This window comes from Podarcis gaigeae, assembly GCF_964106915.1.
Source record: "Podarcis gaigeae genome assembly, chromosome: 1".
Classification (NCBI taxonomy): Eukaryota; Metazoa; Chordata; class Lepidosauria; order Squamata; family Lacertidae; genus Podarcis; species Podarcis gaigeae.
In genome coordinates, this window is record NC_139678.1 from 74,808,964 (window position 1) to 74,828,298 (window position 19,335).

Sequence of the window (19,335 nt, forward strand, 5' to 3'; positions counted from 1 at the left end):
GCATCATGTTGACATCACTAAGAACACGATGCTGGACTAGATAGGCATGTGGCCTGATCTGGTAGGGCTTTTCATTTGTCCTTAAGTTCACAACAGGAGCCAGTTTTGAACAAGAGACTTTGCAGCTGAGACCCAAAGTCACTAGAATTAGACTCTCCAGACAACTGAAATTGATGATAGGGGCATGCTACTAGCTGCCACCGCTTCCTCAACCACTCATCTCTCTCTCTCTCTCTCTCTCTCTCTCTCTCTCTCTCTCTCCTGATGCTCTAAGAACTAATCAGAAGATATTTCACTGTAAGTCACAGTGTGGCAATGAAAAGATTCAGCATACAGGAGCTGCTGTCACAATAGCGGTTTCTCCGTTAACACTTCTAGCCCTTTCACATTTAGCATATTTCCATGCTGATTTTTTTTACATGGGGCAGATGTGCAGCGACTTCACAACTGCACCACATTGTTATTTTGAGATGAAGCCAAGGTGGTAGGATTCAGCTAGTGGTAGAACACAATGACCATTATCGTTGTGCTCTTGTCTGCTAGCAAAGGTCTTTCTGGGTCATACTGTTCCTGAACTGTGAAGCTCGATTGACCTCACAATTCTATTTTCTTAGGTCATGCGAAGGCTGCAGTTACTGGAAGTGAGGATATGGCCGAAGATCATAGTAGAATGTAACATTTTGGCTGATGGACAGCAATGGATGGGAGGAAGCAATAACTATGGCACCGTACAACAACAGAGATGCAAACCACTTAGACAGAACTGGTCCATCATCAACCAAATTCCTTGGCTCAGTGTGTTGGCAGGTCAGGCACTGAAAATGTGAAGGTTTGGGGAAGGAAAGGGAGAGGCAGTACTTTGGACAACAAAGGTGCAGGCTGCTGGGACTGAAAGGGACTCATGACAAACCTGTACAATTGTGTAGAAATGCTTTCAAATTTTGCGCGTGTGAAACTTGACAGATTTAACAGTTGGAGAGGAAAGTAGAATTTTACAAGCTGCAAACCTCTTTGTCATATGCACAAGTACTATTCCTAAAAGGCTTGTATCCTTGAGAGTCTGCATTTGGTTTGCATACATTCAAAGTCAAATATTCCCATGAAATCTTTCTTTCTTACTTTTCTGCAGCCCCCAACCCCACTACTTGTTTTACCCTGCCCTCCTTCCTTTCCTTTTTCTATTGTGGCATTCTTCCTTTATTATCCTTTATTATTATAGTCATGCCTAGACGCCCCAGTGGAGATTAGGTCACCATAATATGAGAAGCTATGCAAACACATAGTAACACATTTGTTGTGCCCACAGGGAGCTCACAGTTTAGAATGGAAAAGAGTACGAGGTAGGAAAAGAAAAGCTCAGAAAGACTCCACCAGGTCACTGCAAAATAGCCCCAAGTTGTAGTTCAGGGCTCCCTAGCCAAACAGACCACCCCGCTTTTCTTCCCACTGGGCATCTCTCTCCTCTGCCATCCATTCTGCAAGAGGCAATTGTGTGTGTCTACCTGAACTGCCCATGGCAGCAGCGCTGAGGGCTGCCTCCCCTGCGATGCCTCTTAGGCAGTTGTCAGGTTTGGATAACCATCTCTAGATTTCCTCATGGAACGTGCTGTTCCTCTTTGTACTATTCCTGTTTGTACTATTAACCCTGATTTTCCACTGCAGTAAACAATAAAAAGGCAAGACAGATAGCCCTTCAGACCATTCCAGCTGGGCAAGATACACTCGAGCCATTATCCATCTTTCCTCTCCCTCTCCCCATTTGCAGCCTCATTTTCTCAAAGTTCTTTTCTCATCTTGAATTTGCCATCTCTCTCTCTCTCCCTCTCCCCAATGTATGTTTCTGCCTTACGAGTTGATTCACTTTGCCCTTTTTCTCTTTCACACAACGTTTCCCAGCAGAAAAGAGAATCCCTTCCAGTCACCCAAAATGCACCGAAAGCCCCCATAGGCTTATTCCAGCCTCCCAAAACAAGACTTGAAGTACTTTGTATCATGGTGGTACCAATACTAGAAAGAGATGGGTGACAGAAAACACGTCAGTTTCCCGCCCAGACATTTCTCCATTACTTATGTCCTTTTTTGCCAACTCTACTTGGCCTAAGAAATTAAAAGGCCAGCATTACCTCATCTTTCTATTTTATTTACATTTAAGGCTTTTATATAGAACACCTAGGGCTGTTTGCAGTGAAACTTTAAGTTGCTAATACAGTTGCTAACATTTAGCCCCCTGCTCCACGCTGGACACTTCAATGCCATGGTCTTAATGGGCTTTTTTCCACTGTGGGCCAAACTATATAACAGATTATAGTGGGGTGGTTGGCTGTCACCAGGAACATATGCCAAGTGTATAGTTACCCCTTCCTACTCCGTAATGTAGAACTTATCAAGGTTTTCTATCCTTTTGTAACTGCAGTTAACCTATGTGCTAGAATTTGTGAAGGAGGAAAACACTGCGTCCATGCCATACTTCAGTGTAATTTAGCAACATGGGTATTTAGCAACATGGGCAGATATTTCATTACTACCTCCAACAACATAGTTCATGCTAACTTGAAAGTAAACATAGGCTCCGGGGGAAGACCTGCTTTAAGACCTGGGAGCCACTTGTATGCCCAAGCCAAGCTCACTTTGCTAATCTGGGCATGAAACCCTCTCCATGAAAGTACATAGCCTAACAATCCAGGTAGACATTTTCATTAAACACAGCTGAAAACAGAATCCTTTCTTAGACCAAACTCTTATTAAAAAGAAAGGTAGCTTACTATGGAAAAGAAGCAGATAAAGTAACTTAGATATACCCAACTCTACAATTCTATGCTTCTATGCTAACTAAATACAAAAATGCTTATGTGATGCCATCCTAGCCTAGATATGGGAATATCAAACAGAGGCCAAAACTTACATACACCTTCCGAGAGTCTTTGTTTCAGGCCATTTTGAAATGGCAACAGGCACATGTTCCCTGGGCTCTGAAGAAGCACCAGTCCAATATGTTTGACACAGAAACCAGGAAGCCAAAAGAGAGATGGGGAACTATCCTGACTCTTTTTAAACCTCAGAATATTCAGGATGGAGAAGAGGGCATTACCCATTCCCTGTGACACAGACCAACCAATCTCTCAAAGGCGGGGCTTGTAAAAAGCCAATCAGGAATGCCTATACTAATATGGTTTCCCAATCTCCATACTAAAGAAGGTATCAGGAAGAAGGCCAAATTATCATCTCTGGGTCAGCCTGGCCAGGAATTACTCATACCCCATGGCTGGGTAATTTCACCCTGGGAACACATTAATAAAAAATAAAAATAATGGGAAACACCCAGAAAGTTTCAGTGTGTGTTTCTCCAGAAGATCACAAATTTGCAGAGAGGAAGACTAGAACCAATATTCCACTGGCACTAAAGTGTTGTCATTGGGAGAGTCAGGGACTGGTAAAAATGGATGCCTGGCCATTAGGTCAATACAATTCAAGATCATCACAGAGCTTACTTCATGTCATGATGTCATGGCTTTCTGTGTCTTCTGCATCTACTCCATTCCCATCTCAGACTGCCAACCATGTGAGGGAGGCTTGGGTCAAAATACACAGGCTGTCCTGATATTGCAGTATGGGGTCTTATCTACTAGATCAGAGGTAGGCAAACTAAGGCCCATGGGCCAGATGCAGCCCAATCACCTTCTCAATCCGGTCCACGGGCGGTCCGGGAATCAGCGTGTTTTTACATGAGTAGAATGTGTCCTTTTATTTAAAATGCATGTCTGGGTTATTTGTGGTGCATAGGAATTCATTCATTTCCTCCCCCCCAATATATATATATATAACCTGCCCCCCCCACAAGGTGTGATGGACAGTGGACCGGCCCCCTGCTGAAAAGGTTTGCTGACCAGGGTGTGTTATAGAAAAGAAGGGGAGAGGGGAACTAGACACATAGTTGCTGTTTTCTGTGCTCGCTTGCCATGACTACTTTGGCCCTGTTTAAAATGTCCACAATAATAATTTTAAGAATTAGAATTTCATGCTGAGGAGCTATTCCTATACTGACACGGCAGAGTTACAGAACAGTGTGACCGGATTTGGCTTACAACCTAACCTAGTATGATTGTGCCAGCCCATTGCTTTTAATAGCCAGACTGATTTCCCCCTACCTGCTGCTTGAGCAGTGTAATAATGCTCCACTGCTTCCACTGCAGATAACTGTAGATACTATGTAAATAATTTCCTACAATAATTACAAATATTAGCATGCAGCCGAGGGACCATGGCAATGCTTCTTATAGTCCTTGAGATGCCCTTCTATGCATCACTGGTCATTACACCACTGCTGATAAATCCTATGGTGCTTGGTTATTGGGTGGAGGGTATATGTTATGTTCAATAACAGCATCCAAATATATGTGTGGTCCATACTGGATCAACCAGTAAAGCACAAATCCTTTTGTTTGCCCTAAAGTTATTCTCCGTGGTGAACGAAATAAATTACCTAAGGTGGAAAGTCTTAAAACAAGATCCCAGCCAAAACTGGTGCTTGATCCAAGAGGAAGGGTGAATAAACCCCCTAGCAGGAAGCCAGGAGGTTTATCAAGGTCTTTTCTGTTTCTGGAAAAGCTGGTTTTCATTAAAGAAGGAACTAGCACCAGCTCTCCCTTCCCTCGCCCCAGTAACTCACAACACACCATCCCCATCTCCTTCATTGCCAGTTTGCGCTAATAAAAAGCAGAATGGTGCCTAAGAAGGGGAGGGGAAGCCCCGTATTGTACAAAGATGGCCCCTCTGCACAGGCAAGCATCACAGGCACATTAGCCAGGACTTAAACCCGTGCCTACAGATTTCTGTTGCTTGCCTGAAAACAGGACAGGTCTTGTGAAAGTTTTTGTGCTCTTCTTGAAACAAAGTCTCCCAGTGACTGCAAGTGGAATCCGATGACAGCCAGCCATGAAGTGGCCACTTAAAAACATACCATATGGAGGCTCTGATTGCAAAGAGAGGTGATCGTCTGCCGTTTCTGGCCGTGATGTGAAGGGGGAAGGGGTGGGGTGGGATAATGTTTGCTTTTACCAGTGGCTACAGATGACCACCACCCACTACGAGGAAAGTAAGTCATTAAATGACCAGTGATGATCCATAAAGTGTGCAATGCATGCATGGCAGGGACAGGAAGAGGATAGCAAAGCAGCTCAAAAATCTCCCCCCCCCCCCCCAAAAAAAGGTGTAGCTATATTAGGTAGTAGTAGAGAAGCAACTTGGCAGGCTTAAGTTTCTGCTTCTGAACATACTGAGCAGCCTGCATGTCATGGAAGTCAGAAAGCAAATCTATGAGGCAGGGAAAGCAAGGATGAGTTAGCACATGCACATCCAGATTGTATTATGAAGTGATGGCATTTGTAAAAAAAAAGAGCCATCACATATCATCTGCTTCCATATCACCTGACATTGCCTCCAAGTGCAAATGATGAGATATTAAGTGATGTGCACAACAGTGGCAGAGCTTCATGCTCCGGCACCGAGGGGTGGAGAGCAGGCAGGGGTGGGGCTGGCATGTGTCCTGGGAGTGTGGCACGCCGCCTGCGGGGCTGTGGCACCCAGCGTGGGCGGGGGGTACAGCCACAATGGCACCCCACTGGGATCGTGCTGCCGGGGGTGGTGCGCTCCCCCCACACTCCCTTTGCCAGTGGTCTACAAACATGCACATCAATCCTAAGACAATGGAGATGCAGAGACAGGCAAAATGCAATGATATTTGCATCAGGTTCTCTCCTTCTGCAGAAGTCCTTTTGGGCTTCAGAGGCCCATTTTGAAGAAATAAAGCCCAGATTCTCCCCCCTCCCCAATCCTGCTTCTCTCTCACACATACACTCCAGGTGGTATTCAGCTACAGTTGATATGTGTGTGGAATGAGGTCTGCTCATGCGATAGGACTTCATCATCCCCTGCATTCCCTAAATCTGCTCTGGAGGGTTGGGGGAAGCCTCAGAATAGGCTTGGGTGGTGTGGGGTGTGGGAGGAGGAGAGGCGGAAGTCCTGTTACACGAGCAGACCTTATCCCCCCCCCCCCCGTGCTACACTGAATTCCACCCTCAATCGCCTTTGTGAACTCACATGGACACAGGCAAACAGCATGGTACTTATATAAGTGTCATTCAGGAGGGCATGCCTTATTTCTACGCTTCCTACAGGTTGAGTTGTATCTGGATTTAGTTGTATTTTCAATCGGCCTACTGTGAAACTAGTTGGACTTGAGTTAGGCATGTTTTTATGACGAAGACTGTTCCCAACTCACTATATGATCCATTTCCCCATTCAAAGATGTATGTTCAGTGGATTCCTATAAAGAGATCCCATAATTCTCTTCTCTCCATGGTGCTTTGCCTCTAGGAAGTGGAATGGGCCATATTCTGGATACATTTACATGTTTCCCTCTTTCTCTCTCTACAGGTCCATAAATATTTTCTCTCATTACTTTAACATTTCTTTCAGCGTGAATAAAGACAACCGTTTGCCAAACGGTATCTTATTGCAGTTCATATGCAACCACACTGGACTCCTTAACTTCTGCCTATATCACAAGGGAGTTCACCATCACAAATGGCAGCCCATTGCCATGCAGTATTAGCCTGCTAGTGATGGGTACCCAGATGGGCCTGCTGATGTCATGCTATTAGCACTTCATGTAAACAAATGGTGCATATTGCAGATGCATTTAAATGTGTCAAGGCATGTGTGAAACATTTACATGGGTAAGCGTTTTGGCATTGCTCTGTGTCATGCATAAATCAGGCCTTGGGAAGAACAGAACAAGAAGTCTGTTAAATAGAAGTAATCGTGCATTGGTGCCTGGCCTCTCTGTTGTATTCTTCCTCCGATAACTTTGCAGGCCTTTGCATATGTTAATAGTCCAATGCTAACTGTTATTTGTAGTATGACTATTTATAGACGTGAAACTGCTTGCCATGGGGTTTGGAATGAGAGCATCAGGGATTATTTAGAATGTCTGGCTGGTGGTGCATTAAACTGCAGGGAGTGCAATGTCCAGTTCAGGGTTACTGCTTTTGCCTCTTTTGAAACAGTATGCTGCCTGACACATGTATAGAAAGCTCAGAATCTCCCATCTCCTGAACATGGAGATAAAGAGAAAATCTAAAAGCCATGTCAGAGAAGCAAGGTGGAAGACCATTCAGGGTCAAGACCTTGCTTTTAGCTTCCTACTCTGGGAATAAGATCCTGCGTGATCTGAGTCATACAGTTGTCCGGGTGGGAGTGACAAGTTTTCCCTCCCTTGCAGGGTGATTTGGGGTAAACATGTTGAGGATTGCAAAACACTCACATACTACGATGCTTAAAACTAACAGAGTGAGGAGCTCTCAAAGTAACAAACATGGATCAGCTTTAATAGGCTGCACCTGGAACATCTCTCTCCACCTACTATAGACGTTTTGTACAAGCAGAGGCATCAAGGCTTGGGCAGAGGATTCGGAAGCCAGCTATGGGTTCTTCCCATTTGTTTGCCATTCCTCCTTCCTTGGCAGTAAGATCCATCCATAGGCTGCCTTCTGTTTGTGAGCTGTTCACTCTGCCATCTTGCAAATGTCTGCTTGCAACTCAGTGTCAGCATTCAGCCACGTTATCTTTGCTTATTGGCGGGGTGACCAAATGCTTTAAAGTGGGAGACGAAGCAATGACAAACTGCCAGGAGAAGTCTCTTGCAGTTCAGTTTTTCAGGATAAAGTAATCATTTGTTCTAACATTTGTGAGCCATTCTAGATTCATAAACATTTTCTCTTGCTACCAGGAGGTTATCCAAGTGCAAGCAGCCCCAGTTATATGACTCCACAGAGACCACCAGCAGGGCCTATTCAGATGGCCTGTTTGCTAATATATTTACAATTCTGTTTTTCATTAGCCCAAAAATGTATTTGATGCTGTCCCATTTTTAGAAAAAATTATAGTCCAAAGTGCAAAACATGTTTTAAAGTGTCATTATCCATCAGAGTGACCTCCGAACGGTACATGACGACTTTCTCTTTGCAGCTTATTTTGCAGTTCAGTATTGTCGTCATCCCTATGTGAGATGTCAAATGACAAGGTCCATAAACCTGTTTTATTGTAAACACCAGCATCCTGTCTCAGTCATTTTGGAGGTTTGTTTAAAAAAAGAAAAGAAAAAAGAGCCAGGGCCCATCTAACTCACCAATGCAACTATTGCACCCTGGTGCTCTGCAAATGTTTTTGACTACAACTCCCATCAGCTGGCTGGGACTGATGGGAATTGTAGTCCAAAGCACCCAGAGGGCACCAGCTTGGAGGAGACTGCACTAACGTTATGGTGTTTCTGAAGCAAGCAGACCCACTTCCAAGCATGCCAGAGGCAAATGGGGAAATACAACTTTATTATTATTATTATTAAAACCTTTTGCTGTCTCTTTTCAGCACTACTACAAAATCCTGCTTGAAAGGCAAGCCTGAAAGTTCAAATTGCCATGTTTTAAACAAAACACAGTGTTTTATTGTTCTACACTTCTGAAATGGGATCTGAACGCAGGAATTTTTAGACCTCTGGAGGTTTAAGGTATAGAAATGCTGGCTCCTTTACTAACCAGACCTAAGGGTTTTTGTACTCCCGCTCCCTTGTATGACAGAGAAAGCAGAGGCAGTCCACAATGAAATTTCAGTTTAAATGATCTGTTTTATTTGCACTCTCTCTCTCTCTGTCTCTCTCTCTCTCTCTGTGTGTGTGTGCAGATTCTCTTTTTTGTCCCTTCAGAGTTTGAAAGGGAAATTAGAAACCCTTGTTTCCCAAAAGTTGCCTCAGTTACTTTGCAGAATGTGTCAACATGAGTAATGATAGCAAAGGATCTGCCAGGAGGACCATAGGAAAAGCACACACAAAGCTGCAGCCCTCCAACAGCTATACATAAGGTATGCCTTTGCTTGAAAAGTTCTACCACAGGGATGGGTTACAGATATAAAAACAACCCTATGCAGAAATTAATAGGAAAACACTGTCCTGGGGTTGGTGTGCTTTTGTTATTTGTTTGTTTGGATAGGCCTAACAAACAAATAGGGACGCAGGTGGCGCTGTGGGTTAAAGCCTCAGCGCCTAGGACTTGCCGATCGAAAGGTCGGTGGTTCGAATCCCTGAGGCGGGGTGCGCTCCCGCTGCTCGGTCCCAGCGCCTGCCAACCTAGCAATTCGAAAGCACCTCCGGGTGCAAGTAGATAAATAGGGACCGCTTACCAGCGGGAAGGTAAACGGCGTTTCCGTGTGCGGCTCTGGCTCGCCAGATGCAGCTTTGTCACGCTGGCCACGTGACCCGGAAGTGTCTCCGGACAGCGCTGGCCCCTGGCCTCTTGAGTGAGATGGGCGCACAACCCCAGAGTCTGTCAAGACTGGCCCGTACGGGCAGGGGTACCTTTACCTTTAACAAACAAATTCATTGGCCAAATCATCCACATATAATTTTGGATATCTCCACAATATCCTCACTTTCTGACCCTTCCCCTCCAAACTTAGAAGTCCCAAATGTTCTAACCTACTTTTAAAGGGGAGAAGCTCAAGTGCCTTGATCAGTTTGGCCACTCTTTTTCAGAATATCCTTTTTGAGGTGTGCCAACCAGATTCTTACACAGCGTTCCAAGTGCCATCTCACCATAGATTTGCACAAGTATTATGGCATTAATGTAAGCCAGGGGCAGGGAGCCTTGTTCAACCCAAGGGCCACATTGCCTCTTGAATAAACATCTGGGAGAACCATGCCAGGAGTGGGTTTTTTCAGACACACCTTTCATCCAGGCAATCAAGAGATATTGTCACAGATCAAGGATGCAGGTAACATAAGGGTACAGAGTAGGATCAGTACGGTCAGGGTGTGCATGGCCTGGACAGAGCCTGAAGGGCTGGAGAGAGAGGGCTAGAGGGCCACATTCAGCCCCCAAGGCTAAGGTACTGTCAACTGTCATGACAGAAAACTCTAGACGACACCTAGTCATCTCTTTAACAACTTTCAGGAGACCAGAACAGAACTTCTTGGAGGCAGAGTCCTCTAGCAACTGCAGCCCTGAAGAGGAGACTGATAAAAACATCAGAAGAGCCCGGTTGGATCATACCAATGGCCCACCTAGTCCAGCATTCTGTTCTTGCAGTGTCCAACCAGATGACCCACCTCCTAGTCACCTGGGAGACTCTTTTTGTGTGTATAACAACTGACCCAAAAGTTCAATAAATCATTACAATGCTTTTATCATGATAAAAATCTGTCCCGTGTAGGTCAATGAACACCAGAGCTCATCTGCTTGAGGCCCTGAGTGGACACATCTGTTGCCAGACTCTGACAGCTGATCCACAGTCTTCTCAAGGGATCAACAGAGCCCTGAGGAGAGATTCCCACCCCGCCAAGCTGGAAACCTCATGACCCGAAAAGAGCCAACAACTGCAGAAGAAGGTGTCAGCCCTTTAGCTGGCCAGGAGGGCTGGGGGTGTGGAGTCACTAGTCAATGATTCCCCAGCCCTGTAATAAACCTCAATCAGTTGCTGAGACAACCTAAGATGCTTGGGCTCAGCAGCAAGAGCACCATCCATGGTCCTGAACCCCACCTTGATCTCCCTCCAAGGTGCTAGCCTTCCTTTGCCTTGCTGCCCTGCATTTCTGATAACTGCCCATCTCCTCTTGCTCAGGCTATCATGCATCCTTGGTAGTGTCTAATAGCTGCCAACTATCTGCTTCTCAGCAGAATGCCAACAGCACAACCCCTCTACATTGTATCTTCCAGGCTCCAGTTAGATGTCAACTAAGTTACCTATTTACAAACCAAACCATGTTTTTATGACAGCATTCTTATATTTAAATTTCCACCAACAGTGTTACAGTTTCTTCTGGTGCCCCAACAGTCACTCAGCATCCCATGCCCACTCAAAATGCTCAGCCCTCATTAGGGAATCTGGGATGTGTTTTTTCCAGCCCTTGGGATTTTCCTCTGAATATTTGTGTGTGTGTGCTTTTGCAAACCTCAAAGCTCCGATACTGCTGATACCTCCCCCTTGTGCACTGGGTAGAGTGATGGTGACTGTTTTGGCTACATAAGCACAGTCACTCTATCTTGAAGGACTGGAAATAGCCTAAATGCTTAAGTTTCTTAAGCTGGAACCTGGCATTGCAGAAATGGTACAACTGCTGACAGAAGCTGTAGCCATCACCTTCTCCTCAATTCCCCATACAAACGACATGAAGGGACATCATTTCACTGTCCCACTACATTCTTGTAAGTTTCATTTGTAGGGAAATGCACACCATGGTTATGTCACATTTTGTAGTTTTCTGGGGGGAAGAAAGGAAGAGACATGCATGCAGTTTCTTTAATTACATCTTGGTCTGGTCTTTGTGAAGCAATGCAGCAGTGGCCATTTATGCGACTAGCCAGTTCCCATCTCTTACATTTGTATTGCTGAGGCTCTGGTGATTTAAATGATTTAAATACTACATTCAAATCATTCTGCCTTGTTTATATACTTTCAAGAGAAGCGTTTTCCCCAAGACAGCTACTTCACATGCCCCAAAATATATTTTAAGAAGGAAATTCTCTCATCGTAAAGTTAAACACTCTGCTACCGCTGTCCTGCTCTGCAAGCCACAGAGCACTTTGCCACTGACCATCAGATCAATAATAACATATTTCCAAAGTATTCAAGTGAGAACACAGTGATGCCTTTCATTGTAATCTGCAGAAAGCAGATGTGTCTTCAGGCAAAGAAAGAAAAAGGATCAACCTTTTTACTGCTGCATAAAAATATAATGGTAATAATACCAAGGAAATTAAATTTCATCAAACTGTGTTACAGTGACATTATGAGTTTGTCTTCAAACCACAACAAGCATGGTAATGCAGTCATTCCCATTGCTTTCCTGTCCTTAACTTGCCCTGTGTTGCTTGAGGTAAGGTAAGGACAGAGTTACAGCAATGTACCACTTTAATTTCTTGAGGCTTCCTACTCTCAACTATCCTTTTATCAACACTTCTCAGGCTAGTGAACAAGACATGTTGCTTTCTTGACAAATGTCAAAGGACATCCCTTTAGTAAAATATTGATAACTGAGGAGTGTATTCGCATGTTGAGCACTGCCTTCAGTTTACTGCTATCCCTATTGGAATGTCTTTTCCCTTGTTGCTGCCAGAGAACAGGCATGCGAGTACACACAAACTTCATTTGTGAAATAGCAATTATGAGCTTGCTTTGGAGCAGGAAACCCTACATGTGTAGTGCAGTCCTAAATGTATGTCATTAGGAAGGAAGCGCTACTGAATTCAACAGGGTTCGCTCCCATAGCATAAGATTGCTGGGCCAGTGTTGTATCCATTCCATGCACTTGCATGTGGAATTTGGTATTTGGAGAAGAGAAACTGGCCCCTCGGGTCTTCCAACTTCAGGACTTATCCCCAGTTTAAAGCAAACATTTGTAGGACCTTGTGGCTGTGAAGAGACACTTGAGAAAATGCTGCATCGTTTGTAGATAGGGTTGCATCCCCCTACACAAAGTCAAGCGGGCATAAGCCCATGAGGATAAAGGGCTCAGGGGACAGAAGGTGGGCTTGGGTGTTCATTGACCAACATGGGACAGATTTTTATCTTGATGATTATTATTTATTAAATTTATGTACACTTCATCCAAAGATCTTAGGGTGGTTCACAAGATAACAACTTTTGAAATTATTTATTGATCTTGTTGGTCATTTGTCACACACACACACACACACACACACACACACACACACACGTGTCTCTCAAGTGACTAGGAGTTTTAAAAACCCTGAAAATGATCCTTCCATTCACTCCCCACATCATTTGTGGAAAGGGTATCAATAGTTTCTACTTGTGATGTCTGTATCACATCATGGCTACTCTTCAACTTCAAAAGAAGACAGGAATATGGATGAGGCAATGCTCAGGAAACCATCACCTCCCATTCCAGGACCCTCTGGGCTAGGGTATGTGGCCTTTCTGGACTCCTTGGAATCAGAAGTTGCATTTCCAAAACAGTCCCCACCAGACCCACGTTGTAGGAGTGAAATGTTTTTTACAAACAGAGGCAGTTCTTCATAAGGAGTGAAGCTAACAGCAAACGCAGACCAGTCAGCCTTCAGTAGGCCTCTTCACTCTGCTGAATCAACAGCTCTGCTTTTGGGAGAATTCTCCAGCCAGCACCTTCTTCAGTGTGCTATCCAAGGTCCTGATACCCACCGCCTTGCTCTCTCTGATGCGATTCTGCTCCACCTGAAGTGCTGTTGCTACATTCTGCTTCTTCTGAGCTTTGAGCCTAGATAGGGCAAACTTCATCTAGCAGACAAACTCTGATTGCACCTTACTGAGGTAGCAGCAGAATCCCTCTTTAGCCAGTATATGCAGTATGAAACACCATCCCTCAAATCTCAGCACATGATACACCGTATCAACCTAAAGGCAGTGGCTTTCACACACAAACAAAGTATCGTGCTTACAATCTGGTGTGACGCAAATAACACTTCATTTGCAAAATATTCCAACCAAGCCATATGTTTTAAATGTGAATGAAATGTTAAAGTTATCTTACCAAGTTTGTGATTTGTCATGTCTGGGAACAGTTTCAGATGATACCATAAAGAAGTGTAAAAGACTCTTCTGCCTCTGGCAGGAATATAGGTCACAGATACAGTCTGTGCAAGCAGGATTTATGATTCAGATTCTAGCTTCTCTTTTTCTCTTCCTACTCTTTCCCTATCTACCAAGGAAGCAAAGATACTCAGAATGGATCCTTGCTATTGATGAGTAGCGACGATCCCTGAGAGTGGAAAGTGGTGGTTTTAAACACTAGCAGAAGTTTGAGTAAAATAGGGAGGGAAGAATACAGAGAAAGGGAAAGTCATTTTAAACAACTGGAGAGGTTGGAATAAAACAAAGATGATGGGACACTGAGAGGAGGGAAGTGATGTTGGTGGTGTTGTTTAAAAAAAAAACAACCAGCAGAGGGTTGAGTAGAGCAAGCATAGGGTGACACTGAGGGAGGAAAGTGGCAGTTTTAAACAATGTTTGAGGTACAGTAAGTAAGTAAGTAAGTAATTTTAGCTTCTTTGTTGTTCCCATTTCTGCTATTTCTCCTTCTTAAAATGGCTTTATTTTCTTTAAAAGCATGCTCTCAGTGTCCCTCCACTCATCACTTTACTCAAGCTTCTGCTGTTGTTTGAAACACTCCCCTTTTCCCTTTCAGTGTCACTCCCTTCTCGTTGTACTCAAACCTCTCCCTCTTCCAGACCTCAGCTGCCTCATGTGACAGAGATAAAGGATGCAGAGGCCTCAAATATTCCACAGTACCTTCACACAACGTATTCCACTGCTGGTATCATGTGCTGTCGTCAACATGAAGGTCCAGATTCTATGTAGTAAATTAGAACAGATAATTTATTAACAAGCAAACATATGTACAACATCCAGTGTTGTAGCTGCTCAATTGATACGTAGCATGGAGCTACATAGCAAGTTTCTACTTATTTAATTACAGGCACAGCTGGAAAAGGGATCCTCATTGGACTGCAGTGTGCTTATCACATTGCTCTCCAGCACAATCAGAACAAACCCTCCTCAAGCAGCTAGGAGGCTTAGTGAACAAATTCCCATAGGTGCCAGTACTGCTTGGTAGCCTGCAGTGCTCTACTGACAATGATCATATGATACTTCAGATCTTTCCTTTGTATTCTGCAAGCTTGGAAAGCTCTTGTGAACATCCCCCCCCCCCAAACTGCTGGCCTTTTTCATTCCAGAGACTCATGCCTGTGGCTTATTGGTGCATAAAACTGTGTATTGTGTGCATAGTCCTCTTCTCCACCTCCTCTCCAATCCCACAGCTCCTGAAGAGCTGAATTGAGTCATGGATGATTTTACCTACTGGAAAACAAACCAGGCACATCCCAAGAGAGCCATGCTGAAAGCACACGGACAGCATGCCATTTGTATGATGTTAGAGAAGCGTTTGGGTGGGTGTGAAAGGACTCAAAGACTCCTGGATGCTACAGTGTGGATTTTTTAAAAAATAAAAAAGACACAAGAGTGGTGTTTCCTGAATGCTGTGCTGTAACATCCTGGCACCTAACCTGGCAGACACTCACAACACACTGGAGTGTCGCAGCAAACAATGTCTTTTCCCCTTGAGTCCAGAACATCTCATGAGACAAGGTTGAGAAGAGGACAGGAGTGAGTTCATGGGACGGGACTCATGAGTTCATTATCCCCCCCCCCCCCAGGCCAAGGCTGATCTTTTTAGTCTGCTGCCTGGTCTTGTCATTGATCCAACACACCTCCAGTGTGTACCAAGAAGATCATGGCTCACTACCTCTTGGCTCAAGCCAAGGGTTTTCTGGGAAGCTGGTGAGCTGCAAACACACAGAAGTCTGAGGATGCATTCACAGGGCTGGCTGCCACTCCAGAGAAACTCAATGTATGTTAAGATCATGTCCACTGAACAGGCATAGAGGAGTCCCACACCCACTGGCTTCTGCCCCTCTCTTATACACAATGTTTGGGAGTCTATCCTATCCCCTGCCCCTCTCCTAGCAGTTAAGGGCCTAGTCACACTATTCTTTTGACAGGGCAAAGCAACATTAGCCCTCTGCACATCTTGCAGTCATGTACAGAGCATGCATAGAGTAAGGATAGAAACTACCCTTCTTTTGTCAGTTCAGCATCTGGTAAAATAGCATATATGGATATAAAAGGCATCTGCATGAGCTCTTCACAGGTTGAGAACCCTGCAAAAACAGGGCTCCCCATCACATCTCCACAGCTTGTGTGTACAGTTTCTAGATGTAAAGATGCTTTCATGAGATATGTGCTCAATCTGAATAAGGAAGGGAGAGCAGAGTGAAATCTCCTCTCTCCCTCCCCCATCCCATTCAGTAGGTGTACAGTGTACACAACTGTAGTATGTAAACAGGGTTAATGTTGCTTCACCATATATATAGAAGTATAAACAGCTTATACTCCAAACTACCAAAAGAAGAACAGGGGGCAGATTAGACTCCAAGATGTTAAGCAGTATGGGTGGCTGGCTAAGATTTTGGATGGACATGTTACAAAAATATGGAACCTGTGATATGTAGTTTGCTTTATGACAGAATATATACCCACGGGACTACCAAAACCCACCCATCCAACATTTGACTCAACTTCTGCCTGCAGTAGCAAGCACGGTTTTAGTTTTGCCCCATATCTGGCTGGAGAAGAGGCTGAATGAAAGTGCCAGGGGGGGGGGGGAATGGAATGAGAGTTCCAATCATCATCCCTGCTCGCTGCTTCTGGGCTTTTAAAGGGGACTGGCAAGCTCTCTTGTTTAATACCAGTTACCATAGCAGCAAGTGATGGAAGGTTGTAGCTGGTGCTGATGTCACAGTCAGTTATTATCCTGGAATATTCAGGGGTTGTGGGGAGAGACTCTGCATATTGTCAAAGCCCAATAATGACAGCAAATATAATTAAACAATAACAATTTCAAAAAACAACAACAATCAGAGCTTCCAGACTGCAATCAACCCTCAGATTGATGCTTGCTAAATGGAAAATAGGGTGTCATTTGTACTAAAACATGTCAGTGGTTTTGTACAGATTTGAGCTTCCTTAGATTGTATTCAACCATAGGTAAATTATACATTATTTTGGAGGCTTTTGATCTATGTAATAAGCCTTTGTGTATAAAATAAAGCGAAGCCAGGAGACAAATAAATCAGCATCAGACCCCATTCTCTTACATCTCTGATCTGGTATGTGTGAGTTTTCCCAATGGAATCACTGTCAAGTATTTAATTGTTGGAAGGACTTCCTGTCCCTGTTTGTTTTACAACTGATCTGCTATCATTGGACTATAACAAAAGCTCCTTCTGCATTTAGGTAGGACATCGTTGAGCAAAAAAGGCTGGAGACTGAATTTAGGACCCTGTCTCACTTTGCAGCTGAATTTTTTTCTTGCCTAAATCTTTCCCATAGAATGACTGGACAAAGGGGCAGTCCCACCATGTGTGTTAATATGTTCCTAATTGCTCACACTTTCCCTAGAAAAAAATTGGCCTATTTCCCCTCTGATTGTATGGTACCTGACCGGTATAAGATAGCAGTAGCTAATTTATTTATTTTTATCATGTTATTCCATTCCATTAGGAATTACAAAAAACCCCAAAACCCTTCCATGTTTCTTGTAAGTCCATGTGTCTTCCATTCTTTCATCAACTGGGGTTCCTTTTCTATTTTCAAAAAAGCCTGTTCGGATGGTCCTGAGCAATATGCCTTTGAGGGCCAACTGGGAGAAACTTACGACATCTTTGTACCATGTTAAGGGATGTGCAATTTGCTGTAACATGTAATCTTGAGATAAGGAATGACGCAGTTAGAGGCACTATAGTAAAACAGCAGCATATGGGGTTGATTTTCTTCAATAAGTTTCCATATGAATAAAGAGAATATGGCTCCCTTCCAGGATATCAATCATTCTATAGGTCTTAACTGTTCAATTTCTAGGGTGCATATGATTCACGAACCGAGGGGATGGAAATCTAATGAGGTCAGTGGTGATGTTCCAGGCCTGATCCTCTTTTTCTAGTCATCCTAAGTTGTATATGTAGTTTTAAAATATTGCTTCTGGAAGTCCATTTCACAACACCAGATATAGTCATTTTTCTTTATTCCTCCCTTTGCTTCCTCTATATCATATTCACAGAGCACCTAAGGAATAAAAATGGATGCATCAAACAGGACAGGCTCTATTGACAAAAAGAAACCTGCATGGCTGTCACTGAAGAGTGGCTCCTGGGGGGCTTGCTTTAGATTGCTCTGGGGCTCGAGCCAGCCTGCCTAGAGAGAGCTGTTCTTTTCTTTCAGCCTTTTTCCAATGCATGTTTCTGTTTGTAAGTTTAAAAGTCCCCAGGATTTGCTGCCTTTAAAGCACAGTCAAGCTGGCAGATGGAATCAGTCAGTACCTTCCACTCCAAAATCCTGGGAAGATGAAGCAAGATGAATGGTGGAAGAAGGGCTTGGGTTGTATACGTTTCATGGTGGAGAGATTGTCAGGAAAAACCTCTCTTGATCTCTTTGCCCCACTTATTCCAAAGAGGTACTGCCTAGGTATCAAGAAGAGGAAATATATGACTAGGATTTCCATGGAAGGAAAGGAGCCAGGGAATTAATTGGTTTGTAGAATCAGGCACACAGATACCCAGCCATATGGTAATCCAAAGTCAAAGTCAAGAATGAAGGTGACAGCAAAGGTGGTTGGACTAAGATGAGCCTTTGAGACCCTTCCGTCTCTTCAATGTTTCTACAAAATTTGCAAAGGTAGTGATAGTGAGGGAGCATGATGGTGTCCTTTCCCCTTCCATAAGCTGAACCACAGCAAGCCTGTTGCATAATCAGGCTACAGACCCGCTTATATTTCCAGAGTGGTAGAGTAACAGATTTTCCACTTACAGATAGGTAGCCGTGTTGGTCTGCCATAGTCAAAACAAAAAAAAATTCCTTCCAGTAGCACCTTAAAGACCAACTAAGTCAGTTCTTGGTATGAGCTTTCGTGTGCATGGTATCTGAAGAAGTGTGCATGCACACGAAAGCTCATACCAAGAACTGACTTAGTTGGTCTTTAAGATGCTACTGGAAGGAATTTTTTTTTGTTTAGATTTTCCACTGCATGCTTAGGTGTAGAAGTGGTGGTTGTGAATTGTGTTAGCACTAATATTCAGAAGTAATGGGGAGTAGTTGCTCCAGAGCAAGTAATCTTTGCTACATGTAACAGCCTTCAAAACATAAACATCAAAGGTTAATCAGTGTATAGACACTTCTATGTTACATGCTTAATGTGGCTGAACATTATGTCTGTTTACATGAAACTTAATAAAATATACAGGAAAATGAAATACAAATGGACAGTAACTGTTGGCATTAGGAAAAACTACACATTCCATGCTGGTGCATAACTCTGATGTGAGGAATACACATATGCAACAAATATTCCTGATGTGGACCTGAACTTTCCAGAACAAATGAATTCCCTAGTTCCACATCAGCAGGACTTAAACTAGATCTCTTCAATGAGATCTTCCAGCTTCAATGCCATTTTTCAGAATTTAGGACTACCTGCTGCAAAGAGTCATACCAGATCTACAAAGCACCATGCTTACTTGCAGATGACACCAAACTAGGAGGGGCAGCTAATGCCACAGAAGACAGAACTGGGATTCAATATGGCCTTAACAGATTGGAGAACTGGGCCCAAAGGAACAAAATTAATTCCAGTAGGGACAAATGTCAGGTTCTACACTTAGGCAGGAACAACCAGCT

The 19,335-nt window shown here is 43.8% G+C and overlaps 2 long non-coding RNA genes across 2 annotated transcripts in view; both read right to left on the bottom strand.

Moving 5' to 3' along the window:
* Positions 1-14,397, bottom strand: part of LOC310837418 — a 34,444-nt gene extending 20,047 nt beyond the window's left edge. Inside the window, exon 1 of the long non-coding RNA XR_014560534.1 lies at positions 14,335-14,397. This is a non-coding gene — a long non-coding RNA (uncharacterized lncRNA). The remainder of the gene's footprint in view (positions 1-14,334) is intronic.
* The window catches only part of LOC310837417, a 201,657-nt gene that overhangs the window by 146,972 nt on the left and 35,350 nt on the right, over positions 1-19,335 (bottom strand). The gene's annotated exons all lie outside the window — the stretch shown is intronic.